Source organism: Piliocolobus tephrosceles, chromosome 3 (assembly GCF_002776525.5).
Source record: "Piliocolobus tephrosceles isolate RC106 chromosome 3, ASM277652v3, whole genome shotgun sequence".
Lineage (NCBI taxonomy): Eukaryota > Metazoa > Chordata > Mammalia > Primates > Cercopithecidae > Piliocolobus > Piliocolobus tephrosceles.
Genome location: NC_045436.1, coordinates 117,763,948 through 117,790,267, shown reverse-complemented (window position 1 = coordinate 117,790,267; position 26,320 = coordinate 117,763,948). Strand labels below are relative to the sequence as shown.

Genomic DNA, 26,320 nt, shown 5'->3' with positions numbered 1-26,320 from the left:
TTAAGTACAGCTGAACTACTTGTGGTTCACTGAACACATTGTGCTATTGAGCTTTCCACAGTCTTTGTTCACATTCTTCTTTTTTCTCGTACTCTATGTTGTGTGTTTGTTGTCCCTTGTCTGTCTGCCTTTCATTTATTCATTTAACATATATTTAATTCATACCACTTTGTACCAAGTAACATGCAAGCTGTTGGTACTACCATGTCAAAAGATCTACATGGCTCTTCCCCTCATGGACCTTCTTAGTCTAACTAGGAAGACAGATGTTGAAGACTAAATGACAAGTGTGCTGAGTTGTGAGGGTGCAGAGAATAGAAGGGGTAAGAGCAGATACGGTGAGGGCAGTGTGAAGACTGCTTTAGAAGTCCAAGCAAGGGATGACAGAAGTGTGGCCCTTGGTGCTGGCAGAGGCATGAGATGGTTTAAGAGACAGAATCATCAGGGAGTGGTAATTGACTAGACTTTGGCTGACGGGGGAAGAGTCAGAAGTTATGCCGAGGTTTCTAGCTTGTGCAAGTGGTTGGATATTAATGCCAGTCTCTGAAACAGAAGATACCGAAGAAGACACACAAGGAAGATGTGCTCAGGTGGAATTTTGAGTAGGCAGCTGGGTCCATGACTCTGGAGCTTCAAAGACACCCAAAATTTCCAGGTTGTGCTGAGTCTACCTCCTCTGTGCTTTGCTCTTCCACAGTGCTCCTACTATAGCTAAGACACCTTCATTTTGGTATTCCCAACAGCTAGCACAGCTAGCACAGATAGAAACTGAATGTGGTAAACCCTCAGTTATAATCAGTTTAATGAAGAAATTTAAATGCCTAGAGAAATTTATCAACCCTGGATTTAAAAATGAAAGACTATGCTAGAATTCTGTAATTCATTTATGCTCATTGAAATCCAGGTGTAATTTGAGTAATTATGGTTTTCATGAACAAGTCAATTCATTTTTAATTTTACTTGGATTTTCACACAAATCTGCAAATGATTTATTCGTATTTTAAAACAATAGGGGCTGTTACAGAAATATATTCCACAGAGTGCAGGAGTTCAGAAAATTCTGACAAATATAAATGAGTTTATTAACCAAATGGTTTCATTTATTTTAAAATAACAATTTGAGGTACAATTAGAGATAAATTGACATCTGCCATAACTCTCTTTACTAAGGCTGTAGTAGTTTATGAGGTCTTGTATAACAAACTGCCAAATAGGTTGGGTGTGGTGGCTCACACCTGTAATCCCAGCACTGTGGGAGGCTGAGGCAGGTAGATCACCTGAGGTCAGGAGTTTGAGATCAGCCTGGCCAACATGGTGAAACCCTGTCTCTACTAAAAATACGAAAATTAACTGGGCATGGTGGCAGGCACCTGTAATCACAGCTACTTGGGAGTCAGAAGCAGGAGAATTGCTTGAACCCATGAGGTGGAGGTTGCAGTGAGCCAAGATTACACCATTGTACTCCAGCAGGGGGACAAGAGTGAGACTTCATCTCAAAAAAAAAAGGAAAAAAAAAAAGAAAAAGAAAAAAAAAAAAAAAAAAAAACCCAGAAAACAAAAAACAAGAAAAGAAACAAAACAAGAAAAAACCAAACTGCCAAATAGCCATAACTTTCCCAAAAACACTTTCATTAAGAAATATACATCTCTGAGGAGAAACATAGATATTTAAGAGAAATGATGGTTCGGACTAGATGCAAATGATTTTATCTTCTGCTTGAAAAAAAACAGAGAGAGAGTAAAAAAGAAAGAAAGAAAGAAGAAAGAAAGGAAAGAAATAAAGAAAGAAAAGAAAGAGAAAGAAGAGAAAGAAAGAGAAAGAAAGAAAGAAAAAGAAAGAAAGAAAGAAAGAAAAAAAGAAAGAAAGAAAAAAAGAAAGAAAGAAAGAAAGAAAAGAAAAGTTGAAAATAGAATTTAAAAAATAGTCTAGGAGTAAGGTTTATATGAGACTTAGTTGATAATCACAGACAGGCAGCTACACCTCTTTCCACCTCTATTGTTCAATGGAATGAGGAATGACATAATGATCACTGTTAAATATATAGTCATAACTAGTTAACTGTCAGCTAAGTATCCTTAAGTAAAATATTTAGGTTCTTAGTATTTTTAAGTAAAAATATTTAGGTTCAGTTAATTAAAAAGAAATGGCTTTATAATAATTTTTTACTGAACTATTTTCCAACACTGAAGCCAGGTAATTCATAGAAACAGGTCTGAATATTAAAACTATGTAATTACTTTTACAAGTATTGACAATTGTAGTATATTTTTACATTATGTATATAGAGAAAGAGAAGCAGAAGGTGATAAAGAGAAAATGAAAGAATGGAGAAAAGAAGAGAAGAAAAGATAAAATATAAAATGTGATAGAATGAGAAAATAAGCCAATATATACTAAAACATCCATATGTGAATCACCCTGATAGATGTCCCCAAATGTACATATACACATTTAGATTTTAAATATATATATATTTCCTCAAAATTCTATTTTGAGTCCTCAAAAATAGAACAAATATTAATTTTCATAGCCTGGCTAATCTTTGTTAAGAACTTCTAATAATATTGTTTTCTATACATTCTGTAATGAACAGGACTCTAAAGAGGAAAAGGACTGGCAATTTGAATAATTAAAGCTGACTATTAAATTGAGTTATATGAATGAGTTTAAAAAAGTTTTCAGGATCATATTGCAAAATAAGTTAAAATATTAGATGATCTAATAGATTCTTTTTTACTGAAGGAGAAACAAATTTTCTCAGTTTTCAGGAATTTCTTTTTAGAGCCATCTAGAAAGTCAGGAAAAGGCAGAATAATGGCCGACCAAAGGTGGCCACACCCTAATCCCTGCAACCTGTAATTCTGTTATGTTACCTGGCAAGGGGGAATTGAGGTTGCATATAAAATTAATCAGTTTAATTTAAAATATTTTCTTGGCTTATTAAGATAAGCTCAATGTTATCGCAAAGGTCCTTTAAGTGTAGAAGAATGAGGCAGAATATCAGAATGAAAGAGATGTGAGAAGGAAAGCAGAGGCTGGAGGTATGGCATTGCTGACTTTGAAGACGGAAGGGATTTGTGAGCCAAGAAATGCAGGCAGCCCCTAGAAGCTGGAAAGGGCAAGAAAATAGAAAGGAGTGTTAAAGTCTCCAATTCCCATTGAGAGTTTTAGCATTTCCCCTTATAGTGTTTAGTCCATTGTGTTTTTGCTTCTTGAAATTTGAAGTTCTGTTATTATACACATACAGAATTATAATGATTATCTTTCTCATAAGTTATTCCTTTTAACAGTATGTCCTTCTTTATCTATGATAATACTTTGTCTTGAAATCTATTTTGTCTAATACTATTAGGTGGGTGCAAAAGTAATTGTGGTTTTTGCATTTAAAAGTCATGTTTTTATTTAGTAGTTGTCTCTACTTTTACTTTCAATGGCAAAAACCATTTTTCACCAACCAAAAACTTTTACACCAACGTAATAATATAGCCATGACAACTTTCTTATACTTCGTGATTAAATGGTACATCTTTTTATATATTTTTACTTTCAATCTAGTTGTGTCTTTGTGTTTAAAGTGAATCTCTTGAAAAGAACCATTCAAACATCTTGCTTGTTTTATCAAGACATAATCTTGGAGTGTTTAGTTCATTTATGTTTAATGTTCTTATTGCTATGATTGGGTTTGAATGTACATTCTTATTAGTTTTTCATGTTTGCTTTCCACTTTTTTCTTCTGTATTTTGTTCCCTTTTTGTTCATTTTCTGACTTTTTTGTCTCAGTTGAATATTTTATTGTTTTATTTTAATATTTGTGATTTTAAGCTATTAATTTTGTTAAATTGTAATGGTTTCTCTAGGGCTAATAATATTTGTCTTTAAAATGTCCAAGTTTATTGGTTTTTCATCTTACACTTTTCACTTTCTATTTTATACCTGACAGTATTTTCTTCACTTTTTCACACCTCATACATCATATTTTTGTATCACATTTCCTACATTTAAAAAGCTTACAACAGTGTATCATTTACCAATCCCATTGCTCGTACTATTTTTAAAATACTTTTTGTTTGTTCAGTCTTCATAAACTTTTCTTTCAAAGCTATTCTTTTTGCTTAAAAGTTTTTTAGCACTATAAACATGATTTTTCATTATCTTTTGATAAGGGGTTGGCAGTCATTCTTTTCATTGCTCTCATGTATGTAGTATTTTTTTTCCTCTGGTTGCTTTTAAGATGATTACTTTACCTTTGTTTTTCAATGATTATCCTAGCATACGCACCATATGATTCTCTTTTTTTAATTGCTGGGATTTTTATAGGGATTGCATTAAAGCTATAGATCAAGTTGGAAAGAATGCAAACCTTGACAGTACCGAATCTTCCTATCTATGAACTTAAAATATCTCTCCAATTATTTAGTTCTTCTTTGATTTGTTTCATCAGAGGTTGTAGTTTCCCTCACATAGATCTTGTATGCATTTCATTGGATTTATAACTAAGTATTTCTTTTTTCTTTTAATACCTTAAGTTCTAGGGTACATGTGCACAACGTGCAGGTTTGTTACATAGGTATATGTGTGCCATGTTGGTTTGCTCCACCCATCAACTCGTCATTAGGTGTTTCTCCTAATGCTATCCCTTCCCCAACCCCTACTCCCTGACAGGCCCCGGTGTGTGATGTTCCCTGCCCTGTGTCCAAGTGTTCTCATTGTTCATTTCCCATCTATGAGTGAGAACATGTGGTGTTTGGTTTTCTGTTCTTATGATAGTTTGCTCAGAATGATGGTTTCCAGCTTCATCCATGTCCCGCAAAGGACATGAACTCATCCTTTTTTATGGCTACATAGTATTCCATGATATATATGTGCCGCATTTTCTTAATCTAGTCTATCATTGATGGACATTTGGGATGGTTCCAAGTCTTTGCCATTGTGAATAGTGCCACAATAAACATATGTGTGCATGTGTCTCTATAGTAGCATGATTTATAATCTTTTCAGTATATACCCAGTAATGGGATTGCTGGGTCAAATGGTCTTTCTAGATCTAGATCCTAGAGGAATTGTCCCACTGTCTTCCAAAATGGTTGAACTAATTTACACTCCCACCAACAATGTAAAAGCATTCCTATTTCTGCATATCCTCTCCAGCGTCTGTTGTTGTCTGACTTTTTAATGATCGCCATTTAAACTGGTGTAAGATGGTATATCATTGTGGTTTTGATTTGCATTTCTCTGATAACCAGTGATGATGAGCATTTTTTGTGTGTGTTGGCTGCATAAATGAGTTATTTTGAGAAGTGTCTGTTCATATCCTTTGCCCACTTTTTGATGGGGTTTTTTGTTTTATTTCTTGTAAATTTGTTTAAGTTCTTTGTAGATTCTGGATATTAGCCCTTTGTCAGATGGGTAGATTACAAAATTTTTCTCCCATTCTGTAAGTTGTCTGTTCACTCTGATGGTAGTTTCTTTGGCTGTGCAGAAGCTCTTTAGTTTAATTAGATCCCATTTTTCTATTTTGACTTTTGTTGCCATAGCTTTTGGTGTTTTAGTTATGAAGTCCTTGCCCATGCCTATGTTCTGAATAATATTGTCTAGGTTTTCTTCAAGGGTTTTTATGGTTGTATGTCTAACATTTAAGTCTTTAATCCATCTTGAATTAATTTTTGTAAAAGATGTAAGGAAGGGATGCAGTTTCAGCTTTCTGCATATGTCTAGCCAGTTTTCCCAGTACCATTTATTAACTAGGGAATCCTTTCCCTATTTCTTGTTTTTGTCAGGTTTGTCAAAGATCTGATGGTTGTAGATGCGTGATGTTATTTCTGAGGGCTCTGTTCTGTTCCATTGGTGTATATCTCTGTTGTGGTACCAGTATTATGCTGTTTTGATTACTGTAGCCTTGTAGTATAGTTTGAAGTCAGGTAGGATGATGCCTCTAGCTTTGTTCTTTTGGCTTAGGACTGTCTTGGCAATATGGGCTCTTTTTTGGTTCCAAATGAACTTTGAAGTGTTTTTTTTTTTTTTTTTTTTTCAATTCTGTGAAGAAAGTCATTGGTAACTTGATGGGGATGGCGTTGAATCTATCTATAAATTACATTGGGCAGTATGGCCATTTTCACATTATTGATTCTTCCTATCCATGAACATAGAATATTCTTCCATTTGTTTATGTCCTCTTATGTTGTTCAACAGTGGCTTGTATCTCTCCTTGAAGAGGTCCTTCACATCCCTTGTCAGTTGTATTCCTAGGTATTTTATTCTCTTTGTAGCAATTGTGAATGAGAGTTCACTCATGATTTGGCTCTCTGTTTATTACTGGTGTATAGGAATGCTTGTGATTTTTGCCCATTGATTTTGTATCCTGAGACTTTGCTGAAATTGCTTATCAGCTTAAGGAGGTTTTGGGCTGAGATGATGGGGTTTTCTAAATATACAATCATGTCATCTGCAAACAGGGGCAATTTGCCTTCCTCTTTTCCTAATTGAATACCCTTTATGTCTTTCTCTTGCCTGATTGCCCCAGCCAGAGCTTCCAAAACTATGTTGAATAGGAGTGGTGAGAGAGGGTATCCTTTTCTTATGCTGGTTTTCAAAGGGAATGCTTCCAGTTTTTGCCCATTCAGTATGATATTGGCTGTGGGTTTATCATAAATAGATCTTATTGTTATGAGACAGGTTCCATCAATACTTAGTTTATTGAGAGTTTTTAGCATGAAGGGTTGCTGAATTTTGTCAAAGGTCTTTTCTGCATCTATTGAGATAATCATGTGGTCTTTGTCATTGGATCTATTTATGTGATGGATAACGTTTATTGATTTGCCTATGTTGAACTAGCCTTGCATCCCAGGGATGAAGCTGGCTTGATTATGGTGGATAAGCTTTTTGATGTGCTTCTGGATTTGGTTTGCCAGTATTTTATTGAGGATTTTTGCATCATTGTTCATCACGGATATTGGTCTAAAATTCTCTTTTTTTGTTGTGTCTCTGCCAGGCTTTGGTATCAGGATGATGCTGGCCTTATAGAATGAGTTAGGGAGGATTCCCTCTTTTTCTATTCATTGGAATAGTTTCAGAAGGAATGGTATCAGCTCCTCTTTGTGTATCTGGTAGAATTCAGCTGTGAATCCGTCTGTTCCTGGACTTTTTTTTGGGAGGTAGGCTATTAATTTTTGCCTCAATTTCAGAGCCTATTATTGGTCTATTCAGGGATTCAATTTCTTCCTGGTTTATTCTTGGGAGGGTGTATGTGTCAATGAATTTATCCATTTCTACTAAGTTTTTCTAGTTTATTTGTGTAGAGGGGTTTATAGTATTCTCTGATGGTAGTTTGTATTTCTGTGGGATTGGTGGTGATATCCCCTTTATCATATTTTACTGCATCTATTTGATTCTTCTCTCTTTTCTTCTTTATTAGTCTTGCTAATGGTCTATCAATTTTGTTGATTTTTTCAAAACACTAGCTTCGGGATCCATTGATTTTTTGAAGGATTTTTTTTTTTTGTCTCTATCTCCTTGGGTTCTGCTCTGATCTTAGTTATTTCTTGCCTTCTGCTAGCTTTTGAATGTGTTTGCTCTTGCTTCTCTAGTTCTTTTAATTGTGATGTTAGGGTGTCAATTTTATATCTTTCCTGCTTTCTCTTGTGGGCATTTAGTGCTATAAATTTCCCTCTACACCCTGCTTTAAATATGTCCCAGAGATTCTGTACATTGTGTCTTTGTTCTCATTGGTTTCAAAGAACATCTTTATTTCTGCCTTCATTTCATTATTTACCCAGTAGTCATTAAGGAGAAGGTTGTTCAGTTTCCATGTAGTTGTGCAATGTTGAGTGAGTTTATTCATCCTTAGTTCTAATTTGATTGTACTGTGGTCTGAAAGATGGTTTGTTGTGATTTCTGTTCTTTTACCTTTGCTGAGGAGTGTTTTTCTTCCAATTATGTGGTCAGTTTTGGAATCAACGTGATGTGGTGCTGAGAAGAATGTATATTCTGTTGATTTGGGGTGGAGAGTTCTGTAGATGTCTATTAGGTGTGCTTGGTGCAGAGCTGGGTTCAAGTCCTGGATATCTTAATGTTCTGTCTCATTGATCTATCAAATATTGACAGTGGCGTGTTAAATTCTCCCATTATTCCTGTGTGGGATTCTAAGTCTCTTTGTAGGTCTCTAAGGACTTGCTTTTTGAATTTCGGTGCTCCTGTATTGGGTTCATACATACATATAATAGTTAACTCTTCTTGTTGAGTTGATCTCTTTACCATTATGTAGTGTCCTTCTTTGTCTCTTTGATCTTTGTTGGTTTAAAGTCTATTTTTTTAGAGACTAGGATTGCAACCCCTGAGTTTTTTTTGCTTTCCATTAGCTTGGTAGATCTTCCTCCATCCCTTTATTTTGAGCCTATGTGTGTCTCTGCACGTGAGATGGGTCTCCTGAATACAGCACACTGATGGCTCTTGACTATTTATCCAATTTGCCAATCTGTGTCTTTTAATTAGGGCATTTAACCCATTTACATTTTAGGTTAATATTGTTATGTGTGAATTTGGTCTTGTCACTATGATTTTAGCTAGTTATTGTGCCCGTTAATTGATACAGTTTCTTTATAGCATCGATGGTCTCTAAAATATGGCATGTTTTTGCAGTGGCTGGTACTGGTTGTTCCTTTCCATGTTTAGTGCTTCCTTCAGGAGCTCTTGTAAGGCAGGCCTAAATCTCTCAGTATTTGCTTGTCTGTAAAGGATTTTATTTCTCCTTCACTTATGAAGCTTAGTTTGGCTGAATATGAAATTCTGTGTTGAAAATTCTTTACTTTAAGCATGTTGAATATTGGCCCCCACTGTCTTTGGCTTGTAGGGTTTCTTCTGAGGGATCTGCTGTTATTGTGATGGTCTTCCATTTGTGGGTAACCCAGCCTTTCTCTCTGGCTGCCCTTAACACTTTTTCCTTTATTTCAACCTTGGTGGATCTGACAATTATGTGTCACAGGGTTGCTCTTCTCAAGGAGTATCTTTGAGATATTCTCTGTATTTCCTGAATTTGAATGTTGGCCTGTCTTGCCAGTTTGGGTAAGTCCTCATGGATAATATCTTTAAGAGTGTTTTCCCACTTGATTCCATTTTCCCTGTCACTTTCAGGTATAGCAATAAAATGTAGATTTGGTCTTTTCACATAGTCCCATATTTCTTGGAGGCTTTGTTTGTTTCTTTTTACTCTTTTTTTCTCTTAACTTGTTTTTCACTCTATTTCATTAATTTGATCCTCATTCACTGATATCCTTTCTTCCTCTTGATTGAATCAGCCATTGAAACTTGTGTATGCGTCACGAAGTTCTCTTGTCATGGTTTTCAGCTCCATCAGGTCATTTATGGTCTTCTTTACACTGTTTTTTCTAGTTAGCCATTCGTCAAACCTTTTTTCAAGGTTTTAACTTCCTTGCGATGGGTTAGATCATGCTCCTTTAGTTTGGAGAAGTTTGTTATTACCGACCTTCTGAAGCCTACTTATGTCAGTTTGTCAAAGTCATTTTCTGTCCAACTTTTTTCCATTGCTGGAGAGGAGCTGCACTCCTTTGAAGGAGAAGAGGTGCTCTGGTTTTTAGAATTTTCAGCTTCTCTGCTCTGGTTTCTCCCCATCTTTGTGATTTTTGTCTTCCTTTGTTCTTTGATGTTGGTAACCTACAGATGGGGTTTTGGTGTGAATGTCCTTTTTGTTGATGTTGATACTATTCCTTTCTTTTTTGTTAGTTTTCCTTCTAACAGTGATGTCCCTCAGCTGCAGGTCTGTTGGAGTTTGCTGGAGGTCCACTCCAGACCCTGTTTGCCTGGGTGTCACCAGTGGAGGCTGCAGAACAGCAAATATTGCCGCCTAATCCTTCCTCTGGAAGGTTCGTCCCAGAGGGGTACCTGCCTGTATGAGGTGTCTGTCAGCCCCTACTGTGAGATGTCTCCCAGTTAGGCTACATGGGGGTCAGGGACCCACTTGAGGAGGCAGTTTGTCCATTCTCAGAGCTCAAATGCCATGCTGGCAGAACCACTACTGTCTTCAGGGCTATCAGACAGGGACATTAAGTCTGCAGAAGTTTCTGCTGCCTTTTGTTCAGCTATGCCCTGCCCACAGAGGTGGCATCTGTAGAGGCAGCAGGCCTTGCTGAACTGCGGTGGGCTTCACCCAGTTTAGTGTCTTCCTGGCCACTTTGTTTGCCTACTAAAGCCCCAGCAATGGCGGATGCCCCTCCTCCCGCTCGGCTGCAGCCTCGCAGTTTGATCTTAGACTGCTGTGCTAGCAGTGAGCAAGGCTCTGTGGGCATGGGACCTGCCAAGCCAAGCAGGGGAGAGAATCTTCTGGTCTGCTGGTTGCTAAGACCGTGGGAAAAGTGCAGTATTTGGGCGGAAGTCTGCCTTTTCTCCAGGTACATTCTTTCATGGCTTTCTTTGGCTAGGAAAGGGAAATCCCCTGACCCTTTGCACTTCTCAGCTGAGACAATGCCCCTCCCTGCTTTGGCTCACCCTCCGTGGGCTTCACCCACTGTCCAACCAGTCCCAATGAAATGAACCAGGTATCTCAGCTGGAAATGCAGAAATAACCTGTCTTCTGCATCTATCATGCTAGGAGCTGCAGACCAGAGCTGTTCCTATTTGGCCATCTTGAATGAAGATTGTGTGATTCTCTTTATATCTGTCTTGATAAGAGTTCATTGAGCTTCTCCTAAGTCAACGATTTTTTAAAAATCAAATTCGTGTAATGTCCAGCCATTATTTCTAGATGACTTTCCTGCCCTATTCTCACTTTCTTCTCTTTAAGACTTCAGTTACACATATTCCCAATGTTTTGTTAGATTGCTTGATATTATTCCATGTGTGCCTGCTTAAGTTCTTCAACATTTGTTTTCTCTGTTCTTCAGTTGGGATAGTTCTTATTCATTAGTGTCAAGTTCATTGCTCTTCTGATATATCCAATTTCATTAGACTATTTTAGTATTTTTCGTTTCAGCATTCCCTTTTGATTTTAATTTATAGTTCCTATTTTGCTGCTGATATTCCCTATGTATTCACTTAACACTATATTTGCTTTTAATTCTTCCAACATATTATCTTTTAAACTTTTCATTTTATTAATAAAAGCTGCTTTAAATCTTTGTCTACTACATACTGTGTTTGCACCATCTCTGAACTGGTTTCTGTTGACTGATTTTTATCTGAACTATGAGTGACTTTTTTTGTTTGTTTCTTTACAAGTGCAGTAATTTTGTTTACTATACAATAGACGTTGTTAAAGATATATTACAAAGATTCCTGTGTTCTGTTATTTTACTGTAAAACTTTGACTTTTGTTTCTATTGGCACTTCAGTTACTGGTTAATCATCCTGAACCTGTGTGAGCTAGATTTGTCTTTTCTTAGGGTGGATTCGTGGAGGGCACAAAATGTTTCCCAAGCACCTCTAAGTTGGGGGACTCATCCTCCAAACTCAGTCTCCTATAGCTCTTGTAAGGACTTGGATTTTAGACTTTATAAGAGTGAGTCTACACAAAATCTCTCTCTATTAGTGTATTAAGGTATAGTCTTCCAAGGTCAAGTCTTTCTGGCATCTTAGCTGGATACTTGGGTGTAAAAAAGCTCATAATGAGGTCTTTCCACTATAGATGGATGGGAGTGTCAATGTCTTTTAGTACCACTTAACTTCTAGTCTCTCTTTTTTTTATTCTCAACACCTTAGTAGCCACTTTTAGGCAAGTCTCATTTATTTATTTATTTTTTTATTTTTTAAGAATCAGAATTACTGAGATATAATTAAAATACAAAAACATTCACTTGTTTAAAGTACGAAATTCAATGGGTTTTGGTGTATTTGCAGATTTGGGAACCATTACTATGTCTAACTTTAGAACATTTTCCTTACCCCCAAAAAGAACCCCCATAGTTCCCCCTTTCAGCATGACAGCATGAGGAGTTTCGTGAACTTGTTCTATAGTGAAATGGGTGAAAATTTTCTTAAAAAGAATCATTTCAAGGCTCTGGAAATGGTTCTAGGGGCATACAGCAAATGAAGAAGCATTTACTCAAGAAAATCTACCATGCTTGGTAAGAAAAGTAAATCTGTAATATTTGAACCAAGATCCACTCATTCCCTTCTTGCCTCCCAACTCAGCAAGACAGATACAACTGAGAGAACAGGACTCTGTTTATCCCCATCTCTCAATGGAGGGCTATCTTCCCAAGATGGGCAAGATGACAGCTTTTCTTCTCCTGCCCTCACCTACTTTTGGTGAGGCTAAGTTCCTGGTGAGTGTGGCCAAGAAGTCAGTGCTCTTTTTTTTTGTCCAGCCCTAGCTCACAGGATGTAGGTTCAACCTTGGGCATGACACTGCTGCGAATAGTTAAATCCTGATTGCTCTTGCTTTGGTTTGTGGACAGGAGTCCTAGGTCAAGAGAGGTAAGCCAAGGGGACCTGGGGCTGACGGCTTCCTCCCTCCACTGAGTACTCAGCTCTAAAGTGAGGGAGTCTCTTAGAGAGAGCATGACATTATGCCCACCAGCAGACAGCACCAGACCAGCGTCTCGAAGATTTTACCTGGGAGGGGAAGCATACTCTAGCATAGAGAGCTCTGAATCTCTCCCCAAAGAAACTGACTTCATTTACAACAAAAAAAGCAGTGAAGGTTGTGGTGAAAGCCAACTGGGGAGCAGTACTGATAGATTCATAGGAGCTATAGTCTAAGCCATAGTGTGTAGTGTAGCTAGATCGCTGGAAACAAATAGGGATAGATACAGCTGTGAGGAGCCCTCCTGGGGTCAGAACAAATCTCAGACACTGGCCTCAGGAGCTATCACTACCAAGGAGGCCAAATTTGATTATGTTAGTGTGTGAAGCAATTTATGTCACAGGACACTGATGAAAACAATAGAACAATCAACACACAATTAGTGGAGATTTGTAGCTGACACACCACACTTTCTTTTTTTTTTTATTTTACTTTAATGTCTGGGATACATGTGCAGAACATGCAGGTTTGTTATATAGGTAAATGTGTGTCATGGTGGTTTGCTACACCTTTCAACCCGCCATCTAGGTATTAAGCCCTGCATGCTTTAGCCATTTGTCCTGATGCTCTCCCTCCCCTCATCTTCCCTAGCAGGCCCCGGTGTGTGTTGTTCCCCTCCCTGAGTCCATGTGTCCTCATTTTTCAGCTCCCACTTACTAGTGAGAACATGCAGTGTTTGGTTTTCTGTTCCTATGTTAGTTTTCTGAGGATGATGGCTGCCAGCATCTTATATGTCCCTGCAAAGGATATGATCTCATTCCTTTCTATGGCTGCATAGTATCCCATGGTGTAAATGTACCACCTTTTCTTCATGCAGTCTATCACTGATGGGTATTTGGGTTGGTTCCATGTCTTTGCTATCGTAAATAGTGCTGCAGTAAATATATGTGTGCATATATCTTTATAATAGAATGATTTATATTACTTTGGGTATATACCCAGTAATGGGATTGCTGGGTCAAATGGGATTTCTGGTTCTAGATCACTGAGGAATCATCACACTGTCTTCAATAGTGATTGAACTAATTTACATTTCCACCAACAGTGTAAAAGTGTTCCTATTTCTCCACAGCCTTGCCAGCATCTGTTGTTTCTTGACTTTTTAATAATTGCCATCTGACTGGCATGAGACGGTATCTCATTGTGCTTTTGATTTGCATTTCTCTAGTGATCAGACACTTTACACTTTCTATTTCACTATTAAGTTTTTAGAACCAATTAAGAAAACTAAATTCTAGAAGATTAGGGGTACTCCTCATGACCTCAAATTTGGCAATGGATTTTTAAATATGATACCGAAAGAATGAACAGCAAATAAAATAGAAAAATGGCCTTCATCAAAATTAAAACTTTATGCTTCATAGGATACTATCAAGAAAGTGAAATGACAACCCATGGATTGAGAGAAAATATTTGCAAATCATATATATGATAAGCACCTCATATCCAGAGAAGAGAACTCTTATAACCCAACAATAAAAAAGACAAATAATCCAAACTTTTAAATGGGCAAAGGATCCAAATAGATATTTCTCTAGGGAAGATACACAAATCCAATAGGCACATGGAAGAGTCTGACCTCATTAGAGGTAAAGAAATGCAAAGCAAAACCAAAATGAGATATTGCTTTACACCTGCTAGAATGACTACAATCTCAAAGTCATAAATTAGGTCTTCCATAGTCTTCTGAGCGCATTTCCTGCTCCCATGCAGACTTCTCTAATATTCTGCCCTGAAAATTCCATTGGTTTCGCTGCCGTAAACTCCTCTGCCTCCTCAGCTCAGTGGGACCATTGTGCTATGCTTGGATTCCAGCTTGGTACACTGAGTCAGGACATTTTTGACAAATAGAGAGCCAGGGCAACTTCAGGGCTCACTTTATGAAGTTCCTTGCTCGCAGAAATCTCAAACTTACATCACCTGCTGTCCAATACATGAAAACGGGTACCTCCGTAATGGTTTCTTATGGAAGAAACTCTAGTATGGCACATACTTAAAAGAGGAAATACTCCACATGCACACAATTTTAAAGTACCTAAAATATATCTAAACTTTGCCTATAAAAACAAATAATAATAATGAGGCAATTATCTAAGAGTAAATTTAACTGGCATATTTTATTCTAAAATTGAAAAATAACTGGACTTCACTTTTCAAATATTTCTACTTAACTTCTCTAAACTTTATGGTAATTTTTTTCTGTTTTTCCTTCCTTCCTATTTTTCCCATTTCTTTCTTCTTTTTTTTTTATTGACTGCCCTGGAAGTCAATTACAATGCTTAGATTAAAAATTAGTATTAGTACTGGAAAGACTAAGTGTTTGAAAATGCCAGGTTAATTGTTCTCTAATTTTGTGGAAGTGAACAAAATATTGAATTGTTTGAAGTAATTGACTTCACTGTAGCCTTTAAAACCCCATTATTTCTTGCTTTGTTTGAATAGTAGATTTTATTCATCTGGCCTCTGAACATCAGATATAAACCATTATGTGAATAGCATCATAATTTATCATTTAAATTATTTTGTTTTTATCTATTCCAGTTAAAATGTCACTATTTTAATAGTATTAGGTTCTCTAGTGCTTCTAATCAATGCAATCAGTGCTTATTTGGGGTTTAAACTTCATATTATTTTTGTGTATTCTTTTCTTTTTCTGTATTGACATTTACTTACTAGGATTATGCACATGCAAAATGAGATTTGGTAGTCTGCACAGAGATATGTCTGCACTGATTAGGTTTGGCCAATACAGTCTTTTAGAGAAAAACAAGATCTTTAAGATAGCCTAATTAGCACTTGCAATGTTAATAGGGAATTTTTAAAAATTAACGTATACAATATAGATGCTGCTAGACTTACAATGGGGCTGCATGCCCATAAACCCATTATAAGTTGAAAATATCATAAGTTGAAAATGCATTTAATACTGTGATAAGCCCATCCTAAAGTTGAAAAGTCATTAAGTTGAACCATTGCAGTTAGGAACCACTTGTACTATCAGGTTCTTTTCTCATTCTTGATATCCCAGAGTTTAATTTGTGCCATTAAGTCATTCTTTTTATTAAATTGATTGGATAGCTGTCAAATTGCTACCCCATTCAGTCAAACAATCATCTGAAATACAGATACTTTTCAACTTACTGTAGGGCTACACCCCAATAACCCCATCAAAAATTGAAAACATTGTAAGTCAAAAGTGTGCTTTTGCCTGAATGATATAATCAATTTATGATGAGTTAAATCCAGCCATAACCCTGTCTTACACTGAAGAGCATGCTGAGTATGTATAGCTTTTGCACCATCACAGTCAAAAAATTGTAAGTCAAACCATTATATAATAAGTCAGGGACTGTCTCTATTCAAATGTGGGAATGAGATAGAAAGAAAGGGATCTGGTGAACTTACAGTCTGATAATAAAGAGTATGTTATGAATAATGTGTTGCTATGCTTTTACCACATGACTAGGATTAGGGAAAGTTATGTTTGAAAAGAGTGAGGCTTGTTATTTTACTTCTTCCTCTGACTTGTATCAGTCAACATTTGTAGAATCCAAAGATTTAACAAACTCTTTGTGTGATGCCATACCTGTACTCTGATTTGGCTGAACACAAAAAGAGCTAGTAAAGGAAAGTTGTTTTCTAGTAACAGAAAAATTGTTTTTATTCTCATTCTATTTCTAATCCAGTTACTTCCTTTAAAAAATTGAAACTCTGTTGATTCCCTGGTAGCAAGTACACAGGAGTTTCACTTCAAATGTGAAAATTTTAAACAAGAAGTTAATGCATAATCAATGATGGTAAATAACTTTACAAACTTCTTTTTTATTCAAGGTATTGCCATGTGAGTTCTATATGATGATGTAGTCAGAGAAATGAATCCAATTAAATACAAAAGACAATAGTGCAGTAAAAATACTGGCTATTTCTGATATTCTATGTATTATTTACTTTTGGTGATCTTACTTCAGAGATTTGGGATTCTATTTAATTTCCTCAGAAAATTTGGTATAAACTCGTTGCTCTCAACATATTCTGTCTTTTGACAATATGAATGAATATAGATGAGAGCTAATACCACTAACAGTTCTCATACACATCAATATTCCTTGACAATCGTCAAATCACTTTCCTGTACTTTTAATTTTATTTGCTTTGCACAGCAATCCTCTGTATTGGTTGTCAGAACTTTGTAAATTTATTTTATAAGGAAACTGAAGCTTAGAGATTACCAATGGTAACTTGAAATTATTTGGAATTAGAATCTAGTACCTCACTCCAAGACCACAGCACTTCCTACCAGTTGGACTAGTCTAGATCATCTCCAGTGATAGAATAGGTAGGTATCTTTCTCCTGGTGGAGTAAGCAATCTCTTTGAAAGAACAGTGAAAAGAGCATCAACTTTGATCTTAGACAAAGGTTTGTATGCAAGCTCCACCGATAACCTTAATTATATGCTGGGTATGTCCTGCAGACCCTGGCTGAGCAATGGATGAAAGGAGTAGTCAGACACAGGTATGCAGTGTAAGAGCAGCTAGGGGACTGCCTGGCATTAGTGGCTGAAGAATGAGCAGTCCCGAACAGCTGGACCATCTGTATTCAAATATGTGAACAGCTGGAGGTGCTTGCTCTTATTCAATACAGACATACTGCCAAAAACCTGGAGCAAACACAATCTGTGGGTAATTAGCATTATTGTTCCCCCTTTCAGGGAGCAGTCATGCAGCGTGGATGATCAAAGGTCAGCTCCTGGTCAGCATAAGTAAACAAGCCTGTTTAAGATAAATCCCCCTAAACGTCCTCATACTTACTCTTTGCCCTCTGCCTCAGGGTTGGAGAACAGCTGCCTTCAACTTATTCTCCCCCAAAGCTATGCAGAGCCTTCTGACCTTTCAGAAGGCCTGCTTTTTCCCTAAAGTTTCTCCCACCACTCTAACCAATCTCCTACATCTCCCCCTTTTCTGTTTTTTGCATCAAGTTTTGTTGATTGAAGAGTAAAGATGTGTGCAGAGACAGATTTGACAGGTGCAGTGGTTACAGCTCGTGTTCCAGCTTTGCATCTTAGAATTAGTAAATAACATAAGACAAACATGAGTATAATCAGTAATATTATTTTCCCATCAAGGAGTAATATGTAGTGTTATTTGGCACCTCAGTCCAATGTGTGCCGTTAATGAGGGACCCCAATGGGGATGTGTTGATCCCTCCTAGCCAATCTGTCACATTGTTAGAGGCTGGGAAGCGGGTATCTGCCCAAGTAGCAGGGTGGAAGAAAGGGGGATCTAGAAGATGGGCTCAATAGAGAGTAGCAGGTACGGGTTGTAGGCAAAGTGAGAGAATAAGAAAGGTTAATACCCTATGAGAGTTGCAGTGTACAACAGAAAGCACAGAAAGGAACAAATTATCTGGAGTGAATGGTGTCTGTGTCTGGAGTAGGATTCACTCAGCCTCCTGAATTGTCTTCTTCAGCACCATGTCCAGGGCCTGTGTTGTCCAAGGAAGCCACATCATCCAGGGCTGCGGGTCCTGCAGGGTTATTTCCTTTATTTTTGGTATTGGGTTGGGTCCCAGCCACACCGTGGTGTTGTTTGATGCATTGTGCTGGAATTCAAAGAGGATCTGAGGGGGTGTGAACACAAGCATATCCTCTTCCCCATGTTAGCAAATCATTTGAACCACACCATAGGTTACTATTTACATCTTTTCATAACACTGAAGGTTTTATATCTTGAGTGATTTTAGTAAAGTGCTAAAATGGAATGTCGGACGTCCCATGTGTGACAAAATTGTGGAAATGGTGAGCTGGTATAACCCAGACTGCTATCAGTTTTAATTTTTGTGGGCCACCCCATAAACACAAAAGTTGAGAGAAGATGTTTAATGACATATTGGGTGGAGTCTCCAGGAAGAGCATGAGTTCTAATTAGGTGGGAATTGGTATCAATGGATACATGTACATATCTTAGTTTTCCAAATTCAGGGATGTGTGTAACATCTGTTTGCCATAACTGATTAGGTTCTAGTCCCCTAGGGTTAACACCTGTTGAGGAAGGGGATATGCCTGTGAGCTGGCAATCTGGGCATTGTAAAATAATTTGTTTAACTAGTCTTTGGGTTAACTGAAATTGTTTAGATAAATTTCTCCAATTTTGGTGGAAAAATTGATGTGATTGGGTGGCTTGGTCAAGCAGTGACATTATAACTTGCAGGTCTGTTTGATCATTGCCATAAGCCAGTGGGCCAGGCAGCGAGCTGTGGGCCCTAATGTGTGTGATAAAAATAGGATGTGTTCATTGATCCAGCAATGGCTGAAGTCAAAGAAAAAGTGCACACAGGGTGGGCTCAAGAGTGAGCTTAATGAGGGCTGTTTCAAGGTTCTGCAATGAGTAAATGGAGTAATCAGAGTCATTAATGATATTGATGGGCTGAGCGGGAAAGGTTTCCAGGGCCAATATTAGGGCTCCAACCTCAGCTCTCTGAGTGCTAGTAAATCCAGATAGAGTGAAGCAGTTATGTGGTTTTCAACAGATAACTGCTTTTCCATTTTTACCGGAGCCATCAGTGAAAAGCATTAAAGCATTAGGTATGGGGGAGTAAACTACCTTTGCAGGCGTAACTACAGCTGTTTGAGATAAGAACTAAAGTAGTTTGTCAGCAGGAAGGGCATGTTCTATATGGCCCACATAATCAGAGAGCACTATCTAAAGGTCTAGAGATAGGGGCAAGACTGCTTCGAACTGTTTTTTACTTAAGGATATTCTTATGACATCAGGGTCGTAACTTTGCAATTGATTGCATCATTTGCAGCCTATATAGATAACTTTACTAACTAGTTGGACATAGGGAGATAGTGTTTTAGTCCCCGTATGTGTGCAAAGAGCCCATTCTAGGAAGTGCAGCTGTGGGGCCGTTTGCCCTATTAATTTTTTTGGGCAATATTTAGTAGGAAAAATCAACAATTGGACTGAATATTGTGGGTCTATGCGATCTAGTTTCATCTGAGAAATCACTTGCTCTATTTCCTCAATTTTCATTTTTGCAGCAGGGGTTAAACACTGGGGGGAGTCCAGGGCTGCATTGCCCTTTAGGATAGAAGACAGACTCTGTAATTTATTAGTAGTTATGCTCAAGGTCGGGTGAAGCCAGTTAATATCACCCAGTAAGTTTTGATAATTATTTAAGATGTGTAAGTTGTCAGTGTTCAGTTTAACATTTTGAGGTTTTACTGACTGGGATGTTAGTACATATCCAAGATATTTCCAAGGAGAAGACATCTGTTCTTTATCAGGTGCTATCATTAAACCTCTTAACTGTGTATTTCTTTTGACAGAGGCATATAAATTTAAAAGTATTAGCTCCATTGGGGCTGCAAGTAAGATATCATCCATATAATGGATGATATTAGGAAATTCTTTTCTACTGGGAAGCAAAAGCCTGATTTACTGACACATGGTAGGACTGTTCAGCATTCCTTGAGAAAGTACTTTCCAATGAAATCAGCTAGCTGGACTTTCAGTATTGATAGCTGGTATTGGAAACCCAAATTTTTCTCTGTCCTGTTGTCAAGGGGAATAGTAGAAAAACAGTTTTTTAAGTCAATAATGACTATAAGGCTAATCTCAAGGAATCACCACAGGGGAAGGGAGCCCTTGTTGAAGGGGCCCCAAAGGTTGCAAATTAGCATTGATAGCATGTAAGTCATGCAAAAGTCTCCATTTACCAGACTTTTGGGGAATGACAAAAATGGGTGAATTCTAAGGGCTGTTTGATGGCTGTATATGGCCAGCTTTTAATTGTTCCTCAATTAATTCATGGGCTTGTAATTTCTCTCCCTTTAACAGCCCCTATTCTACCCAAATTGGATCTTAAGAGAGCCATGTTGGGGTAGAGGAGGAATTACAACAGTGGCCATTACTAGAAAGGGGTCTACAGAGTCACCCCCCAATTGGGCTAATAGGTACTGTTCCCAAAGATTAACAGGGATGGGCATGATTAGAGATTGTATATTAACAAGGGACCCCTCCCCTGGAGCATTGCAGCCTTTATGTTTTGTCAGTCAGTTGATTCTGGTTGGCTTGTTGTTTGCACAGCCTATCATATTCTGCCCTCTAGATGAGGTATTGACTGACCTCTAAAGTTGTTTTAGCTAGGACTGACCGGTCCCATGGGGTTATATGAAAATTATCTGCTATGGCCTCTATTAATCCTTTCATAAATGGGCTAGCAGCTCCATTTTCTCTAATGCTTTTCTTTTTCTCTTTAAAAGTGTTGAAAGTAATGGGTTCATATACCCAACTGCCTTGTTGATCTTGGATCACTGGACAGGCCAAGAGCTACCCTTCTAATGCTGCTTGCCTAAGACAGGGACCCATAACTGTAGTGTATCCCTTGTCTTTTTTCCAATTTATAGGGGGAGGACACTCAGGAAAAACCTCTGTTTTCTCTTTGGTATCTTTACCTGTAACAGCGGGGCTGAGGGAGGAGGAGGAGGCAGTAAGGTAAGTGATGATTCCTCCTCCCTTCCCTGTTTAGGCTCTTCTGTGTAGAGCGGGGCCAAAGCAGCCCTAAGATCCATAATCTTAAAGATGTTACTAGGACCTGTTGCCCGTGTGTGTGATATTGTTTAAGATTTCTCCCCACTTGTTCCCAGAACTCTAGGTTTAGCGTGTCTTCTTCCCGGAATCATGGGTTATGGGAAAAAACAGTTTGCATTAGGTCACTTAATTGAACCTGGGAAACCCAGGCTTTGCTAGCTTTAAGCAGCTGTTTCAATACTTTTATATTTGCTCTTGAGCTGATAACTATTGTCCCATGATGAAACCCTAGCTTGAAAATTCCCTCAAACTTTGAAATCCCGAGCAGGTACCCATTACTTATTGACTGCACAGTTGCTTCACTTTTGTTCTCAAGGGTTCTGTCACAATCTGTTGCTGAGTTCCTCACACAGGGCACCAGCTGCTGGGTTCATGCTGCAGACCCTGACTGAGTGATGGATGAGAGGAGTACTCAGACACAAGTATGCAGTGTAAGAGAAGCTAGGGGACAGCCCGGCACTAGTGGCCAAAGAATGATCAGTTCCGAACAGCTGGAGTTGCTCGCTTTTATTCAATACAGACATAATGCTGAAAGCCTGGATTAAACAAAATCTGCGGGTAATTAGCATCATTCACCCTTTCGGGGAGCAGTCACACAGTGTGGATGATCAAAGGTCAGCTCCTGGTCAACATAAGTAAACAAACCTATTTAAGAAAAATTCCCCTACCCTTCCTTGTACCTACTCCTTGCCCTCTGCCTCAGGGTTGGAGAACAGCTGCCTTCAGCTTACTCTCCCCCAAAGCTATGCAGAGCCTTCTGACCTTTCAGAAGGCCTGTTCCTTTCCCTATAGTTTCTCCCACCACTCTGACCCATCTCCTACAATTATATATAGAATAGGTTTAATGATAACAGGTTAATGGAATAACTTATTCAAAGCACCTAGCTAAGTATAAAAAAATCAATTCAAAACACTTACATGTAATATAACACGAATTTTTTTAATACATCATTTTTCTCAATCACGACTTATTTATGAAAAGTGAGTTAAATCTTTGAATTCTACAAATGTTGACTGATGTCATAAGTCAAAGGAAGAAGTAAAATAAGAAACCTCACCATTTCTCAAATGTAACTCTTCCTAGTCACAGTCATGTGGTGTAAGTATAGTAATATTGTTTATTTCATATTCTTTATTTTTTGGTTAATTCCAGTAATTTGACTAACATTAATAATAAATTCACTCATTTATTCATTCAAGCAAATTTGTATTGATCCAGGCACTGTTCTAAGTGTTTAAAGTAACAAAAACATAGACAAAAATATTTGCCTTCATGGAGCACAATTTTAGTGGGATAGAATGGGTAGTAATTGTATTTTAATAAATAATTATATGTTATAATTATTTATGTAATAATTAATTGTATTTTAATAAATAATAATTTATTATTGGTTTCTGATGCAAAAGTTTCAGTGGAACCTCTTTATTACACCTATAGAAACCGGAGGCACCCCTTTCCTTCTCAATTGTATGTACCACAACTTTCCTGGTATTCACAGTCATCTAGTAGATACAGTCATATAAATTTAAAAAAAAAAAAGTTTATTGTATATGTTTGAGGGATATAACATAACATTATAAGATAAATATACACTATTTTTTAATTCTGAGAATAAAGAAGTCACTGTTGCTGAAGGAAAATTGTTTTATAGTGAGCTGCCCATACCAAAACAATTTGTTTTTTAAAGTTTTATGCCATTCTTATTGAAAGTCACTGAATACCACAGATAATTAGATCTGTGATTATGCTGTATTCATTTTTGCCCTTCTAGTCAATAAACAATATTTCTAACTTAATCACAAAAATAAAAAATAGAACAGCTATGGGCAAGAAAAGCCAAACAACAACAGCAACAACAGAAAACAAACCAATCCTACATTTAACAGCATAAAGAAAAACAGGGGGCCGGGGGCGGTGGCTCAAGCCTGTAATCCCAGCACTTTGGGAGGCCGAGACGGGTGGATCACGAGGTCAGGAGATGGAGACCATCCTGGCTAACACAGTGAAACCCCGTCTCTACTAAAAATACAAAAAAAAAAAAAAAAAAACTAGCCGGGCGAGGTGGCGGGCGCCTGTAGTCCCAGCTACTCTGGAGGCTGAGGCAGGAGAATGGCATAAACCTGGGAGGCAGAGCTTGCAGTGAGCTGAGACCCGGCCACTGCACTCCAGCCGGGGTGACAGAGCAAGACTCCGTCTCAAAAAAAAAAAGAAAAACAGGGAATGACTATGGAAAGTATATAAATATTACATGAAGCAACTTTTTGAGGGGAGTGGTGTACTAAAAGAGAAAAAATAACAACAACCATTTTCCTTTATTACTTTTTTTCTCTACTTCATCTCTTATGTTTCCTTCATGATGTTTTACCTAAGATGTGTACAATGCTTAAGATTTAATTTTTTTCCAAGCTATAATGTTTATCTAAAGAAGAAGGGCTTTTATTATCATATGTACACATAATTCTTACTAAGGATTAATTATTTATAATCTAGTGTGAGAAATGGTGAGGATTATTTTTCAAACAGACTTTTCTTGTTTGTTTTGTTTTGTTTTGTTTTGGAGATGGAGTTTTGCTCCGCCCCCCAGGCTGGAGGGCAATGGCGCCATCTCGGCTCACTGCAAACTCTGCCTCCCAGGTTCAAGCCATTCTCCTGCCTCAGACTTTCAAGTAGCTGGGATTACAGGCACCCACCACCATACCCAGCTAATTTTTGTATTTTTTTAGTAGAGACAGGGTTTCACCATGTTGGCCAAGCTGGTCTATAACTCATGACGCTGAGTGATCCACCTGCCTAGGCCTCCCAAAGTGCTGGGATTACAGGCATGAGCCACCGTTCCCGGCCCAGACTTTTAATTGCCAACTCATCTTTTGGGTTACTCTTAAATTTGCTATAAGGTTGTCAAATTTTAATAAAGTTGACTAGCATTTAAATAAAATTCTCAATGGACTAGCCAAATAACCTCCAAGACTGCATAGAAATTTAATAGTAATATCTTTATTTTGATGCTATAGCTATTGTGGTCTAAATATTCTTTGCTCAGTAAGCTGGACTGGCTAGATTCATTAAAGAGATTTTTTCCCAAACGTTTTTTGGGGAAAGGGATCAAAGTTATTGCAAATAGTCAGTAGATCCATATGCATATTAATAGAAAACATTAATTAACATGCAGTGAGAGCTCAACATTATGCTAAAAATTTTACATTAATTTTTCATTTAATCTTTACAACAAGCAATAAAGTATATCATCTTTTTTTACAGATAAGAAAACTGAGTTTTAGAAAGTTTTCTAGTAAGTAGAGTCTGAATTGCAAATTGAGCATTTTGATGCATAGCTCATTGGTAATAAGATAGATACCACTCTACTATCAACAAGTCTACCATCTACAGGTAAATAATGACTGTAAATGGAATGTTTTCCAAGCCACTGTTTGAAAATTATATTTAGTTGTCTTCTGATTAATAAAATGAAAATTCTTTTAAAAGACTTTCATTAAAAGTAGTTATGGAGGAAAAGGATAAATTTTTTGATAGCAAAAAAGGATATGTAGGCTTGAAAAAGCTGGAAATCACAAAAGTAGAAGTTGGCAAGATTGACTTTTTATGAGCCTATTAGCCCTATTCTCATAAAAATGCTCTTACTGACTATAGTTTCCCCACAACTGGTCACCTTAGATATGCAAGCTTTTTGTCTTAAAAATAACAGAGGAATTAAGGCACTATAACAGAAATAGCAATTCAAATCATTTGTAAAATAAAAATGACTAAATTCTGAAGTATTCCCATGTGGTAGAGGCAACTCTTTACAATCCATTCAGATTAAGCTGAAACCTTATTTTCTTATTTTATTGTCTCCCTCTTTCTGTCATTCTCTCTCTTAAATACATCCACAAAATACCTAAAAATATACATATTAGATACAGGTCTGGAGGTTTCTGCGGAAACTACACAGCTTGGTGATTATGCTAGACTTACATATCTTCTCTTTCCTTTTGAATTGGGTAGAGCAGAATATAATATTTCTCAAAACCCAAATTAAAAAATGAAAACTGACTATACATGCATAAGTTTCTGAGCTGCCTTATACTGGGCTTCATTTCAAATATATCTTTTATGTTAGCTTTGTCTGAAGAACAATTGTTAATTCATTATTCAAGTCTCCCATATATGTCCTTTAAGTGTAGGCTGATTAAACCTACAGAGGTTATGGGATCTTTGGAGTGTTGCTTTTCTGGCTGGAGACTCCAAAGGTGGTCAGTGCCACCTTTGCCCAAGTTTTCCTCAGCCCCACTGGGCTCATTCCACCCACTTGACCTGGCAGGCTGTGCTTGGCTCACACTACCAGCCTAGATCCCATGCCTCCAAGGGAGACTGCGAGCCAGGTGTGGAGTGGTGAGGGATGTGTGAGCAAGTGTGGGGTCCAGCCAGTGCACAGTCAGATATGCCAGCTGCTGCCATGGGGCGGGCAGCTCCAGGTGTCAGCACAGGGCTATTTCTCTGTGAGGCTGCAGCTGGACCAGGTGTACTGCAAGCAGCTTCTTTGGCTGGCACTGGAGAACACAGTGTCACTTGGAATCTTGGAGATGCCAGCAACTGCAGGGTCCCAAATAGGAAGTCAAGCCCTGGCTTGGGGATTTCTTGGGTCTGGGCTCCTTGAAGGACTGCAGCTCTTCTCTCTTTCCTTTGCCTGCACTGTGGCGAGCAAAGGGCATGTTTCAGCCCTGTTTGTGTTACAGCTCTTTTATCCTCACCATTCCATGGGTCCTGAGTTCTTGTCCTGCAACAAGAAAGAATGAGGTACACAGAAGAAGATTGAACAAGATGAAGACGAGCTTTATTGAGTGATAAAACAGCTCAGAGGAGAACTTCAGGGGGCAGCTCCTTTCTGCAGCCAGGGTGTCCAGTCCAGTGTTCAGCTCTCAGCAAAGAAGGTAGCTCCTCTCTACAGCTAGTCATCACATTGTGCAACTCTCAGCAGAGAGAAGGCCCTAGCATGGGTGACTCCTGTCTGCATTCAAGTTGTCCCATCATCTGTCTAGTTCTGGCTGAGCCTGGGGCTTTTATGGGTCTCAAAGGGGAGGAAGTGTGCACCAATTAGTCCCTGAGCAAACATGAGTGGGCTCAGAAAAGTCACCACAAGTCCCCACTCTGGTCCATGGGACTGGCAGCCCAACCCCCAATCTTCAGGCCCTCCCTG

General features: G+C 38.0%; 1 protein-coding gene across 2 annotated transcripts in view; it reads right to left on the bottom strand.

Moving 5' to 3' along the window:
- Positions 1-21,607, bottom strand: part of GC (GC vitamin D binding protein) — a 68,957-nt gene extending 47,350 nt beyond the window's left edge. The window contains exon 1 of one of the 2 annotated variants that reach the window (XM_023190251.1): positions 21,429-21,607. The gene's annotated coding sequence lies outside the window, so the exon portion shown is untranslated. Of the gene's footprint in view, positions 1-16,802; positions 16,919-21,428 lie in introns of those variants that run through there. The other variant, XM_023190253.1, reaches the window with a different exon arrangement.
- Between the last annotated feature and the right edge of the window lie 4,713 nt (positions 21,608-26,320).